General features: G+C 37.9%; 1 pseudogene; it reads left to right on the forward strand.

Moving 5' to 3' along the window:
• Positions 1–8,577: 8,577 nt before the first annotated feature.
• On the forward strand, positions 8,578–8,974 carry LOC122739294 (annotated as a pseudogene).
• The last annotated feature ends 1,673 nt before the right edge of the window (positions 8,975–10,647 follow it).

The raw sequence follows: 10,647 nt of genomic DNA on the forward strand, positions 1-10,647 counted from the left end.
GGTGGGTTAATGGAATACAGGTCAAGAACTGGTCAAGTGCTACTGCTTCATGGAATAGATCTAAATTTAGAATGTCTACCAACAACTTCATAATATTTGAGGGCCAACCATAATGAAGAAATCACTTTCTTCATCACTTAGAGGGGCCTTATGAAAACCTTTACGTGAAAGCAAAGCAGAAAAAGAATTGCTCCATAGAAATAGGGTGAAAATTGGACACTGGGAGGGAAAGGCTGCTTATAGTGCAGCCAGATCACAACAGTATCAAACACCTTAAATCAAAAGTATAGATTTCTAATATCTTATTTCATTTCTTTCTCAACCTGAGATTGCCAGATTGGATTATACAGGAGTTTCTCCTTCAGATACTCTGAACAGTTTTCATGAACTTGTCTTAAGAATAAATTTTACTTTTTGATTGACAAACTACAGAATATTTTTTTTTTGGTTAAATTTTCAATCTGCAAATGCTTTTGTAATTTTCCTAAGGCCTTGGGATGATAAATTCAAATTTGGTCATATAACTCCCAAATATGTATCAGACCCATTAGAATCCAATTCAGATTAGAGAAAGCCTTTTCCATAGCTGTGCTTCTTTTTCATTTGCAATTCAGCATTGCAATTAGATTTGTGGATGTTTGTTTCATTATAAGCCTTCATTATTAGGAGTTTTAGTTTATTGTTGCTTCATACTTACCATTTTGCCTAATTATCTATAATGAGTTTTAGTAGAAAAAATTTATAAAGGAAAAAACCCACCCTCAAACTAAGAATATGAATGGACAGTGATTATTACAATATGCACTCTGCTGAGACATTCTGAAGCTCTACTGATTATCCAACATATATCAGTGGGTGCTTTTGATGACTGATTCTAGGACAATAAGAAGCCATTTTCCCCATTATATGATTGCTTTTGACTAATATCTGGTTGTCTTCCTTATCTCCTATATGCAGAGGCAGTTGCTTATAGAGGCACCTAGGTGGTGAAGAGGATAGAGTTAGGAAGACTTGAGTTCAAATCCACCTCAGATACTTTCTAGCTGTGTGACTCTGGGCAAAACAATAACCTTTATTTGCCTATGTTTCCTTATCTGTAAAATGGGGAAAAGAATAGCATCCACTTCCCAGGGTGGTTATGAGGATCAAATGACATAATAATTGTAAAGTGCTTAGCATAGTCTCTGGCAAATAATAAGTACTATATAAAAACATGTGTACCGTATCACAGTGTCACAGGCAGCAAAACTTATGATTTTGTTGCCTGTCTTTATCTATAATTATAATTTATTTCTTCATGGAACACCTTAGTTTTTTGGAACCCAGTTTGAAAAATACTATCCAAGGACCACAATTCTATCTGGAAGGCTGTCTCACTCTCCTCATCTGTAAAATAATTATAATAACAACAGTAGGCAAATTAGACAATATTCCATGGATTTACCTTCTAAGCATTCTGTAAGAAGGGATTAGCTCAAAGTAAAGAATCAACAGAACCTAAGGAAATACTACTTGAGTACTAAAGACTGAATGTTGAAGGAAGAAGGAAAGAAGGAGAGTCAGTGAAAAAGATAGGGAAAGGGCCTTAGAGAGTTAAGAAGATAATTCAGGGTAGTGTCACAGATGCTAATGATATCGGGGTTGGGACTATTAAAGTTTAAACTGGCCATGGACATACCTAAGTAGAGGAAGATTAAATCCTATAGAAAGAAAGTCAGTTAGGCTTGGCTACTACCTGAGCTGGGAGACAGAAATAAATCCAGAGGTCAGGACTATCTCCCTGACTCTCAGGAATCTTTCCCCCACCCCACCCCCAAAAGGGAATTTCCCATAGTCAGGTGGTCACCCCATCTGTCATGTCACCATCCATCCTCTATAAAGGCTTTGGCCTCCCTCCAAGTTGAGGAGAAAAGTATTTCAGAGCATCATGTCTCTGAGCTATCTGCTCTTGAGGGGAAGTCTTTGACTTCCCTCTTGGTCCTTTTCTGTAGCACCTAAATAAAAGACTATTTTATTTTAATTGAATTGTGTGTGAGAGGGTATAATTCTTTACAGAGTAATACCTAAGGACCCCCAACACCTATTTCCCCTGTGACACTAATAAAGATGGAAGGGTCATATATTAAAAAGGAGTCACATAAAATTATAATTGAGAACAAGCCATTGAGTTTATTGATTAGAAAACATTGGGGAGCTCTGAGAGAATATTTTCTTGAGAGTCCTGAACTGCTAAAATTAGATGTCAGAAACCCAAGGAATGAGAGACAGCTTGTCACAAAGGAGAGAAAGGGAGCCAAGACTCAGAATTAATAAGACTTAAAATGAGATAATATTTGGAAAGTTCTATGTAAATGCTAGCTATTGTTATTATTATTAATGTTATTGTTGTTGGTATTATTATTATTTACCTGAGTTTAAATCCAGTATGTAACACAAGCCGGTTATATGGATCTTATTCAGTTATTTCAGTCATGTTTGACCCTTTGTGACTCCATTTGGGGTTTTCTTGGCAAAGATACTGTAGTGGTTTGTCATTTCCTTCTCCAGTGGATCTTTTTTTTCAGGCAATAAAAGCTAAAGTGATTTGGCAAGGGTCACACAGCTAGGAAGTGATTTGAACTCAGCTCTTCCTGACTCCAGGCCAAGTGCTCTATCCACTAAGGCACTGGCTATCTAGGCAAACCAATTAATGTTTTTCAATGCCTCAGACAACTATCAAAGACGCTTAATTACAGCATTTTTGCAAATATGGACATACCTCCACAACATTTCTAGAATTCATTCCTTCTCTCTACTCAATGGCTTCCAATCTTGTTTAGACTCTCCTCACTTCCTCTACCTCAGCCCACCCTCCACATAGCTGCTAAAAGGATTTTCCTAAAATGTAGGGTTTTGGGGGCAGCTGGTGGCACAGTGGATAAAGCACCGACCCTGGATTCAGGAGGGCCTGAGTTCAAATCCGGCCTGAGACACTTGACACTTACTAGCTGTGTGACCCTGGGCAAGTCACTTAACCCTCATTGCCTTGCCCCCCAAAATAAATGTAGGGCTAACCATATCACCCCTCCTCCTCAAAAGCTCCAACAACTCCTTTTTGTCTTTTAGGATTAAATATAAACTCCTTCATTTGGCTTTTAAAACCCCTCAACAATCTGTTTCCAACTTTGATATTCTATATTACTCTTCCCATACTCTATTGTTTTCCCAGAGTAATTGTCATTCAGTTTCTCATACATAACAGCTCTATACCTTTTTATTTACTGTCTCTTATGCCTGGAATGCCCTACTGACTCATCCCTACCTTCAGAGTCTTTTACTTCTTCCAAATCTCAGCTCAGATTCCATTTTCTTCAGGAAGCACATTCTGATGAATCTAGCTGCTAGTGTTTTCCCCACCCAAATTACCTTGTATTTATTTTGGATATATCTTTTGTATAGTGATCCTTGAGGGCAGGGATATTCTGTTTTTGTCTGTATTCTCAGGGCCTACCATAGTTCCTGGCTCATAGTAGGTGCTAAATAAATGCTTGTTTATTGATTAATGATTAAACAGTTGCTGATCTTCATTGGTAGAGGGAATTGTCTCACTAGGAGTTCTATCCATCAATGAAATCACAGGAATAGATGAAAATCCTTTTAAAAATATGAGTGTGTAGGGAGCAGTTGTAGAACACAAATTCTAGCAAGTTGGCAGTGAAGGGAAGGAAATAAGATGCAGCTAGAGGGAGCAGCAGAGTTAAATTAAGCCTTTTTCAAGAGAGTGAGGTTGCTTGTGGGAAAGGAGTTTCAAGATATGAAAGTCAGTATAATAGAAGTAATTTATCAAAAGATATAAGAAGGGATGGGACTGAGAGCAGAGAGATAATATTTCATCTTGATATTCTTTTTTTTAAGCTATGCGATATTTGTCTCTCTCGATATATGTATATATATATATATATATATATATATATATATATATATATAATTTATTTGTGTGGGTCAATGAGGGTTAAGTGACTTGCCCCAGGTCATACAGCTAGTGAGTGTCAAGCATCTGAGGTTGGATTCAAACTCAGGTATTCCTGAATCCAAGGCTGGTGCTTTATCCACTGTGCCACCTAGCTGCCCCTCATCTTGATATTCTCAATAAAATAGGTATAGGGATGATCTGCTGATTGTCAAGAGAGTAGAAGTGAGATTAAGGGTTTAAGGAATGTGTACAAGATTTGAAATAACCACTATAGAATATATGTGAAAGATTCAATGAGAGAGAGATAGAAAGGATTATTGAGCAACAATGAGGGGATAGTTTAAGTTAATATAACTTGTAATGGGCCAATTCATCAGACAACTTCAGATCAATCTTAAAATCATAGACACCTTCATTCTAGGTATCTTCTTCTGTCTTTTTTTCCTCTTCCTCTTCTTCCTTCTCCCAGGATTTGGACTCCAACTCCCCACTCTACCAAGGTCTAATAGGTGAGCTTTTGCCTTATCTTGCCTCAAACCACCACAGAATTTGCTGTCCATCCTAAATTCCTTTCCAACTCTAGCTCCTCTCATGTGTTGCCTTCCCATATTAGAATAATAATTGTCCTCTTTAGGGACAATAGGGTCTGTCATTGTTATTTCCTCAGCACTTAGTACAGTTCCTGGTAGTACCAACATTAGTCCCAAGGAAGTAGGATCTCTTTTCCAGGCCCTGTCACTTAGAGAACTCCACATTTTAGGGAAGTTCACTCATCAGAAACACAAGAGATTATTAAGATAAAATGAAATATGAAGAATGAAACAAAATAATGATGAATGACCTGAACAACCAAACAAATGTTATCTTATTTACATGGCATATATTATATGGGACATATAGGAAAGTCTGCATACACCTAAATTAAGCCAGCCAATTGTCCTGAATAATGTAGATGAAGGTGAATGCTGGGTAAATGCAGATGATTGCTAGTGGAGGAATGTGACCACACAGGAAAACCTCCCAATTTGAAGCTGAGGTGGCTGCTTGTGCTATATGTGCATGTGACCAGCACTGGGACTTGTTGTATATGATTTAATTCACCACTCTCCACAGCCACTGAAGTAGGCACTGCTCAAGACCCCTTGGTACTTCCTGGCAGCTCCTGCCTAGATGCCCTCTGTCCCAGGATGCTATGGAGGTTTAGGATGATTCTTAAAGTCCTCTGTGCATTGTAGGAAAAACACTGTGGCCAAGGGCAGCAGGATGAGGCAGGTAGAGGAACATCCAGTCAACGTCATGTTCTGAATATCACTTTCCTTCTCATAGCCAAACAGGATGTGATGGAACTCAGTATACAATGGAAGCATAATAATAATATCTATTAACTAGAATTTAAAGAGCACTTTGAGGTTTAGGAAATGCCATACGTTTGCTATCTCATTTAATCTTTTTTTTTTAATTTTATTTATTTCTTTATTTCTTTATTTCTTTATTTATTTTACGGGCAATGGGGTTAAGTGACTTGCCCAGGGTCACACAGCTAGTAAGTGTTAAGTGTCTGAGGCCGGATTTGAACTCAGGAACTCCTGAATCCAGGGCCGGTGCTTTATCCACTGTGCCACCTAGCCGCCCCTATCTCATTTAATCTTAACAACCTGGAGAAATGGGTGCCATTATTATCCACATTTTATAGATGAGGAAACTGATTTTGTGTGAGGTTAAGTGCCTTACCCACTGTCATACAACTAGCAAATGTCTGAGACCAGGATTCAAACTGAGGTCTTCCTGATTCTAAGTCCAGAGTTCTCCTCACTGAGCCACCTAGTCTGGAGATTTCAAACACTATTTTTAAAACCTCAGAAATAGTTGGTTTGGATTTGGCAATATGGCTTTTCATTCTCTATTACTTGGAGGAGGAGAGAGATTAAAAATAATGGGCATAATCTGTAGGGAGAAAGATTTCAGCTGAATATAAAGAGCCAGCAAGAGGCACCTTGGTTTATAACAGGCTGACCCACCCCACCACACACAAACACATATTAGCTGTGTGACCATGAGCAAGTCATTTAACTTTTCAGTGCCCAGCAACAGAGTCCTCCAAACTATATTGACAGTGTACCACTATTAGTAAAAATTAATTAATTAATTAATCGATTAAAAATTTTGTTCATTTGGAAATCATATGCATATACAACTATACTAAAGATAAATTATGAAATTAAAAAATAGACATTAAAAGAGATAAAGAGCAAATAAACAACCTGAAAATATTTTATTTATCAGTGGTACTAAAACCATTTAGCTTTCATTAAACTATTCATTTTAAATGAAAACAGCGTGACTAAATATGCTTTATTATTTAAAAGAGCAAACTTATATGTCCTGGCAGATAAAGCTGTGTTTTAAATAATAATTGTCTGGGTAATTCATTATTCAGTTAATTTGATTTATGTAGTTAGCCAAGCATGTGAATTCTTTTAAAACCTATTTTACTGAAGGATACATGAGACAACATTTAATAATGGGCCATAAGTCAGAGAATATTTTTATATTGAGAGCAATCAGATAGGAAGTTAACTCCTGAGTTTAATGGTAGATTATAGGGACTTCCAGATGAAGCCATTCCCTTTACTTATTCAGACCTGCACTTTCACTGCAATTTATAGATTTAGAGAGAGACTTAGAACAGTGAAAAGTAGTGAGTTGTCTAGAGTCACAGAACCTATATGCATCAGAGGCAGGACATGAAACCCAAGTGTTCCTGACTCCCCATTTTCTATGACACAATGCCTCTCACAATGTTTCCTGCTTTTTATGTAGTTCCCTTGATAATTATTTCATTTCATGCTTTATTTGGAACTGTGTATTCCTGCTGTTACATTTTATTTACATAACTGGTTTTAAATAATTATATTCCAGCTAGACAGGATGAGGAGATGTTCCCCAAACTCTGCCCTCTTCTACCTCTAAATATTTGTGTGGTCTCTTCTACAAGCCTGTGATTTGCTATTCCCTCTTCATCTAGTCTTTTCCTCTCACTGGATGAAGGAGTCATTCATCCTTGGTTTTCTCATTTGAACTTTCTGGTATGTTTGTAGGGAATCTGATCTCCTCTAGGTTCTAACCTATGCCACTACTCCCACAATTCCTGAGTTTGTGGCTTTCTCCTGTGACTATATGCAGAGACTAATTGAAGATGGACATTTTATTTTATTTTTTTAAAAGAATCGCTTTAGTTCTTTAAAAACTAAACTTTAAAAACTACTTGTGTCAGTGACCCGAGTTGTCCAACTTCAACCAGTTTCAGGAAACCTAGAAGACAGGTGCAGGAGAATATAGCCAACATAAAAACATACCAACAGGAAACTGGGTACAACAGTTGTATAAAGTCATGATGGAATTCAAACTTTCACAAAAATTACTTTTGCCTTCATCCCTGGAACCATTTCTCTTTGCTCCTTCTTTTAACACTATTCTGACCCCACTTCCTGCCAAACAGAGAAAATAAATCACTGACCTCTCTTAGCCTTAGTTTCCTTATCAAATAAGGCAGGGTTGGATAAGATGACCTTTAAAGTCCCTCCTACCTTTAAATCTATATTCCTAAGTGACAGAGCATGGAGCCCCATCTGGAGAAAGAGCCAAGCATCTCACCCATCTGCATTATAATGGATCTTTACTGCATGAAACAAAGCAACCCAATTTGAAAAGGAGAAACATTTTTATTCTCCAATGAGAACACCTCTCTTTATATACTATGATTGGCATTTTGCATCTTCATGAGTCAATTTCAGCTTCGGGAAGTGGGGAGAGAGGAGATGGGAGGAAGCAATCAAAGTATAATGTGCAGGCTATTGCATTTTATGACCTTATTAAATCAATTAGTTACTCTATGCTATGAAAGGCTCAGTGCCAGCTTAGTGATGGCAAATAATAAATTGTCCCACATTTTCTAATAAAAATGAATAAATTCATACCATTAGGAGTTTTATATATTTCTATTAAATTTTTTGCTGGAGTGTCAAGTAGTAAAGTCTTTTGCATTTATCCTGACAACACAAATTCCAAATTCAAATCATCAGTTCAATGCCAAGGTCATCATTACTACTGATATTCATGAAAATAATCAAAACAGATATTCTGTGGGGGGGGGGGGGAGAAAACTTTCCAAGAGTGGAAACCACTTCACTCCCCTCACTCTTTTAACAACTCTTAAAAAATATTCTGGGGGCACCTAAGTGGCACAGTGGATATAGCACCAGCCCAGGATTCAGGAGCACCTGAGTTCAAATCCAGCCTTAGACACTTGACTAGCTGTGTGACCCTGGGCAAGTCACTTAACCCTCATTGCCCCCCCCCCCAAAAAACATTCAGATACTTTAAGAACATTTACAGACAAACTCATCACTCTTTCTCACAAAAGTATAAGCAGGATTAATCACTATCTACCTCTTAAAGATTAAGACATGGACATAGTGAGATTAAGAAGTTTCTCTCTGACCACATAGTGAGAAAGATACAGAGTCAGAAAGGCAACCTAGATGCCTGGGCAGGGTTGTGTCCCAAGGGTCAGACATCACTAATTATCCTTTATAAGAGGTAGCTCTAGCAGCACCAGACCCAAGATGGTGGCCAGCAGGAGGCTAATGAAGGAACTGGAAGACATCTGCAAGTGTGGGATGAAAAACTTCCATAACACCCAGGTTGATGAAGCTAAATTATTGATTTGGCAAGAGCTCATTGTTCCCGAAAACCCTCCATATCACAAAGGAGCCTTCAGAATAAAAATCAACTTCCCAGCAGAGTATCCATTCAAACCACCTAAGATCACATTTAAAACAAAGATTTACCACCCTAACACTGATGAAAAAGGGCAGGTTTGTCTGCCAGTCTGCTGAAAACTGGAAGCCAGCTACCAAAACTGACCAGGTCATCCAGTCCCTCATAGCACTGGTGAATGATCCCCAGCCTGAGCAACCCCTTCAGGCTGACCTAGCTGAGGAGTACTCTAAGGACCATTAAGAATGCTGAATACTTTACAAAAATTATGGGTAAAAGCGACCCTTGGACTAAATCTTCCATGATTGATTCCAAGCAAGGCAAGCAGAGACCCAGAGCAGTACATTTCCAATACTCTGAAACCAGGACACTTTGGGAAATTGACAGGGGCCACCACTTGACATTAACTTGTGGCAGTTACTAATTTCCTACAGTTTTCTTAATCAAACGTGGTCTAGATAAACCTGTAAAGAAAGGATTAAAAATTTAAGATGTTCTAGTTCTGATTTCTTTGTTTTAAAAATCACTGCTTCAATCTACCTTTAAAAAAAATAAGGGATAGCTCTGATGGTTGATCAGAATTATCCTTTAGAACCAAGTCTGCTTGTATCTAGAGTGAATCACCTGTGTGATATCCTTTTATGGGTATCAAACAACTAAAATAAAGTCAAAACTTAATAAACCCTCCACCAAACAAATTTCTGTTAGTACTTAAAATTCTTCCATAAGAAACTACTTTGTGCTATTGAAGATTCTGAGGAAAAAATTACAATGTCATCTGGAAGGGGTAATAATTGAACCAATATCAGCCAATTTCAACTTAGTTGAAATTGAGTTTACTTGATTTGCTACAGTTATCTTGTAGGTCCATAAGGCAGTGGGTAAGGACACATGGTAGGAGTAAGATATGGGTCAGCAAAGGTTTGTATGTCCAAGTTATTAACTGGGTATTTATGAACTTTAACAAAAAAAAAGTTTGATAACTATTTCCATATTACTTGTTTCCTTTGTGGCCCTATTATTTTATGCATTTAAAAACATTGCAAGAAGTTCAGACCTCAACAGGCTGCCAAAAGGGTCCATGGCACAAAAACAGTTAAGAATCCATGGTAGCCTGAGAATCTGTTCTGGAGAGCAGGCCCTGGTGGGACAATAAATTGGGATAGAAAAGGACAGAATAAAAGTCTATTTAGAAGGGGCAGCCAGGTGGCGCAGTGGATAGAGTATTGGTCCTGGAGTCAGGAGGATCTGAGTTCAAATCCAGTCTCAAAAACTTGACACGTACTAGCTGTGTGACCCTGGACAAGTCACTTAACCCCAATTGTCTCACCCCCCCTCCCCCCCAAAAAAAGTCTATTTACCTTGAGTTCAGGATGAAGACATATTGTACTTGAGGGAGGAAGGATGTCAAAAGCAAACCTTGACTTATTTACAATATGTTTTTTCATTCATTTGTTCATTCATTCATTCACTCATTCAACAAATACTTAATGAACTCTCTTATGTGTAAGGGACATTCACCCTAAATCTAGCCTAGAGGAAAGCCTTTCAGTAGAAACATCCATGCATCTAGAGTAGCTTGTCATCTGTCTTGCTACTTCTCTCTTCCAAACTAGATTGATACTCAGCAGACTGGACCTCCAGAAACCTTGGGAGAATCAATTCATTTAGCTTTGGAACTCTGTCCTAAGGCTAAGCTATCCTCATTTATGAATGAATGAAGGAATTCAAGCTTATCTAGATCACAACATTTAGATAACCCCAGAAATGCTTCAGATTCACTTACCCCTGATAGCTTATCATCTGTTCCAATGTCTTATTCATATTATGCACCTCTGACAGTCTCTTTCCTGCTGTACACATTGTTGACCTCTCTCTGTTGGTAGATTAATAAAATCAATACTGCCCTTGGAAAC

This window comes from Dromiciops gliroides, chromosome 2 (assembly GCF_019393635.1).
Source record: "Dromiciops gliroides isolate mDroGli1 chromosome 2, mDroGli1.pri, whole genome shotgun sequence".
NCBI classification, from domain to species: Eukaryota; Metazoa; Chordata; class Mammalia; order Microbiotheria; family Microbiotheriidae; genus Dromiciops; species Dromiciops gliroides.